Here is a 5,197-nt window from a genome sequence, read left to right on the forward strand (position 1 = left end):
GTCTGCCTCTCTTATTCCTTGTTAATATTGTTTTCTGTTGCCATATCCCAGGGGCTTATTCTCTGTTTTGAGTAAAAGATTATGCTGCATGCAGCGACTAACAGGTAGCTCTCCTCAAGTTCAAGCTGTCTATCCCAGCGGAGTAGAAATCTCTCCGCACGATCTGTCAATTCAAGAGTATTTTGTCGAATTCAACAATTTAGATGGCTTTGGCCAGGGTGACGTAATTTCTTCCTTGCTTTCAGTTTATCTTTAAAGAAAACCTTTATAAGCCTCTATAAACAGGCAAAAATAAAGACTTTAATGCATGTTTCACATTATAAACACTTGATTTTTTTCAGTACTTTTTAAAGAAATAGACAACTTACTTTTAAAAGAGTACACTGTGAAATAATTTCTTAAGTCCACAAGAAGTGCAAGAACACCCAGACTTTCCATGTACTGTTCACCTCACCCCCAGTTCTTAATATTCCATGTACTGTTCACCTCACCCCCAGTTCTTAATATTCCATGTACTGTTCACCTCACCCCCAGTTCTTAATATTCCATGTACTGTTCACCTCACCCCCAGTTCTTAATATTCCATGTACTGTTCACCTCACCCCCAGTTCTTAATATTCCATGTACTGTTCACCTCACCCCCAGTTCTTAATATTCCATGTTCACCTCACCTCCAGTTCTTAATATTCCATGTTCACCTCACCCCCAGTTCTTAATATTGAGCCACATCTGTTTTATCACTCTTTCTAAATATGTGCCCTTCACCCTTTGTGTGTATGTATGTATACACTGAATGTGCATGGGTGCCTGCTGAGGCCAAAGGAAAACATTGGGTCCCCTGGAACTGGAGTTACAGGTAGTTGAGCTGCCCAAGGTAGGGCACTAGCAACATAACGTGGGCCCTTTGGAAGAACAGCAAATTCTCTCAAGCACTTGGCAGACTCTCCAGCCCCTTCTGTGTCCTTTTACCGGATGCTGTTTACGAGTGTGGTTTTTTTCTTAAGCTGTTGATTACAAGATATCATAGATTCATATTTTCTATATCCTAGCCTCTGAGATCAGCCATTTCTTCAAGAGGCTCTGATTCATTTGAATAGAGAGTGATGTTGAAAACTAGGTAAGGCACTAGGAATGATCACTATTGCCACCAGGGCATAATTGTTCAAAGGCCTCAACAAGCATATTATACCACCTAAATGTTCTTGCACAGACTGAGTGTCTGTTTATTGAAAATCATGAGTTCTGGGGCTGGAGAGATGGCTAAGCGGTTAAGAGCACTAACTGTTCTTCCAGAGATCCTGAGTTCAATTCCCAGCAACCACAAAGTGACTCACACCCATCTGTAATGGAATCTGATGCCCCCTTCTGGTGGGTCTGAAAACACCTACAGTGTACTCATAAATAAAGTAAAAAAAAAAAAAGACTAAAAAGAAAGAAAATAATGAATTCTGTTATAGTATGCACATGGAATCCCAGCATTCAGAAAACTAAGGCAGGAGGATCTTGAGTTCCAGGACTGCCTAGCTATTTAGACCCTGACTCAGTAAAAGAAAATAAAAACCCTATGAGTTCATGCTAGTACTCCTGATTTCAATTCACCATCACAAGCATCATTTCAGTGTCTTCACTAAACACCTTTGCAACTCCATTTTCTGGCAGTTAAAGATGTGATTCTTTTATCTGAAAAATAATTTATTCCTTTATAAGATATGTAACCAGTGTCCTGCCAGGCATCACTGGGCTTCTTTAGCACGAGCCCTCTTGTAGGACTGTCCTTGTGGCTCCCTGCATTGGTGTCCCTGCAGAAGGAAGGAAATAGGCTAGAACAAATAAGCAAACAAAACAAAACCTCATTTTAAACACCAGTGATTAACCCCATATGCCTCCAAGTTCCTTTTTATTTACACTTGACTATTTACAGCTCACATTTTCTTTCTGTTGTTTGTTTGTTTGTTTGTTTCTTTTGAGACAGATTTTTTTCTCTAGCCCTGGAGCCCAAACTGGCCTAGAATTCATGCTTTTTTGGCCTCCCAGGTGCTTGGATTACAGGTTTGTGCCAGCAAGCCTAACAGACCTTCTCTAATAAATAAATAAATACATAAATAAATAAATAATAGTGATAATAATCAGCAAAGGGACTGAGTAGAGTGTGTTTGGAACATATAAAGAAAGGTTGCAGTTCCAGAAGGCTTCTCGGAAGGCACAGTGAAGGCTGGAGCTGGGTCTTCAGTCAAATGCTCTCACAGTTGATGTGTCTCAGTGGCTTGAGACTGAACCTTGAACGAACTTGGGATGGAAACAGGAATTAGGTAGATGGAGCTAGGGAACAGGCTGAACAGAGAGGGAAACAACTTTTGTGTTCTTTTGGGGTCTGGGAATCTAGCTTACTGTGTAGGTAGAAGCTATGTGCAGACGTCAACAGGAAGGTCAAGAGGAGACGGTGAAGGGGAAAATCCTGGGAACCATCAACATTTAGGCATCTGGTTAAAGAAGAGAGAAGGTGGCAGGGAGATAGGAGAAATCCCTGCAGCCAACTGCTTCTGTGAAGCAAAGGAGGGAGTGATTACTAAGGTCAATTAACATTGGGGCTGATAGTTTCACATTGTATCTGATCATTTGAAAGTCCCTGAGTCATTCCTGCCAGTGTGCTTTGAGTCATAGTTTAAATAGATGGGCTCAGAAGATGGAGGCTATTGGTGTGTTTAGTCTGTCCTATGTCTTCTAACCGCACCCCTGTCGCTTGCCTTTCTCCATCTGGGCTCAATTACAGTTTATCTTCCCTTTTCTCCTGTATCTCAAGCAGTTAGCGCTGTATCTGAAAAAGAATAGTCACTCAATAAAATTGTGCTGGCTAAGAATCCCACACTCTAACCTATAGAGGGAGCTGAAAGAATGTCACTCTCACTTATGGGCGGAGCTAAAAGAAAATCACAGGGGGATGTTAACCTATAGGAGAAGCTGAAACTAAATCTCCTGGAGAGTGTTTCCCAGACATTATAACCTTTAGGAGGAGGAGTACTAGGGGCCCTCCTTTCAGACATCTCTGAGGAGAACTTGCATGAGGAGCCTTTGACAAGGAGTTCCATCTTAGGTAATATTTATTAATATTCTCTTTCTCTCTCTTGATTCTGATCCTCGTTTTCCATTTATATGAATAGTATGAAGTTTTCTATTGAGCTAAATGTAGAAAATAAGGTTTCTAAGGTCCTGTGTTTTAAAAAATAAATAGCAAAGAAAAGGCTGACCTAAAAAACCATACTAGGGATGCAATGGGTCTAAGCAGTATTTAGATATGGACAAAATCTTAGGGATAAATATATATAAGAACACTGATACAGAAACACAGTGGGTCGTGTTGATGTGTGGAAAAGAGAAGCTGTTTAGTCTTTGTGGAATAGGCTTTTAGGGGTCTTTGGATTCTCCTTTGGGGATTCTACTCTTTGTAAAGTATGGTAAGAAAAAGGTCTGCTTGCCTCACTCTTGCCCTTACATTCTTAAAACACCACCCCATCTTGTCTTCAAAGACAAGAGGGAACTTGCATAAGGCTTACAGCATAGGGGCTTAAAATGCCCTTCAAGGCCTGTGCTTCTTATCTCTCCAATTAAAGGAGAGCTAAGGTCCGAATGGATTCCTCAGAGAAAGAAGAGTCTGGTCAAGTTCCTGAGGCCCTGATGCTTTGGACCCAAAGAATTTTCAGCCCTACTCTTCTGATGACAAAATGACTACACTGAATCTAACTGGGGTGACTCTGCACTCTAACACTTCTCTCCCTCAGGGACCTGTGGAGTTCTGAAAAGAGAGGGGACTGTGTTGGTTGGTGAAGGATCAAGAATTCTAGGATTTCAGCAATGTGTATTGGTATGTGCTTGTAATCCTAGCACATGGAAAGCTGATGCAAGAGGATTGAGAGTTTGAGGCCAGCCTGGCCTATATAGCAAGACTCTGTCTCAAAAATTCTCTTATTCCATATTTATTTTAATTCATTTTTAAGTTAAGGGGAAAAATCAGGAGAAAAAGTTCAAATCAGGAAAATGTTGAAGTTAATCTTCCCTTTTCTTACATACCTTTTACAAATAGTCTGATTGTTTTCTTTATACACATAATTACCATCTTCTATGCACACACAAAGACATTTGAGATGGTTCCCACACACTTTAAAACATTTTTCAAAGTTTTGAAGATGGAGTCTTCATACAGGGTCCAGGTTGTCCACAAACCTGCTATGTCGTCCAGATGCTCTCAAGATCCTCTTACTTCATCCCCTATGTGCTGAAATTACAAGGCTGGGCCACGACATCTAGCTTAAAAATTTTTGAAGTGTCACATACATATAAAAAATAGATCCTGAAACTATAGATTTGTTGTTATATGGAGTATAGCAACATATGTAGTTGCTATATATAAAAACATATAGATAGATAGATAGATAGATAGATAGATAGATAGATAGATAGATAGATAGATAGATAGATAGAGTTAGTTGGTTGGTTGGTTAGTTAGTTAGTTAGTTAGTTAGTTAGTTAGTTAGTTAGTTAGTTTTATTTAGTTCCTGAGGCCTGATGCTTTGGGCCCAAAGAATTTTCATCCTAAGTCTTCTGATGACAAGATGATTACACTGAACCTAAGAGGTGTGCACTCTACACACTTATCTTCCTCAGGGACCTGTGGAGTTTTGAAAAGTCGACAGTGTTTGTTGGTGAAGGGTCAAGAATTTGAGGCTTTCTGCCATGTGTGTTGGCATGTGCTTGCAATCCTGGCACGTGGGATGCTGAGGCAAGAAGGTTTACAAAGTTTGTGATTGTTCCTAGAAAATGATGACTGGAAGGGGTGTTCATTGGGAGTTCAAGAATATTCTGTGTTAGCCAGATGTGATGGCACACACCTTCAGTCCCAGTATTCAGGAGGCAGAAGTAGGTGGGTTTTTGTGAGGTCCAGGCCAGTCTGTTTTACAGAGTGAATTCCACAACAGTCAGGGCTACACAGTGAGGCCCTGTAACAAACAAAAATATATTACAAGTTGAGCAAGGTGGTGAATTATGGATACATTTTTCATATCTATATAGTATTCTCTTTTATGAACAGTCTACATTTTTGATTAATCTTTAATTGATGGTCATTTAGGTTCTCTACTTCTCTTTACATTTATTTAATTCCTACTTGTTCGTGTGTATGGGCCTGGTAGAGAATGCCACAGTA

This window comes from Rattus rattus, chromosome X (assembly GCF_011064425.1).
Source record: "Rattus rattus isolate New Zealand chromosome X, Rrattus_CSIRO_v1, whole genome shotgun sequence".
In the NCBI taxonomy this organism is placed as follows: domain Eukaryota; kingdom Metazoa; phylum Chordata; class Mammalia; order Rodentia; family Muridae; genus Rattus; species Rattus rattus.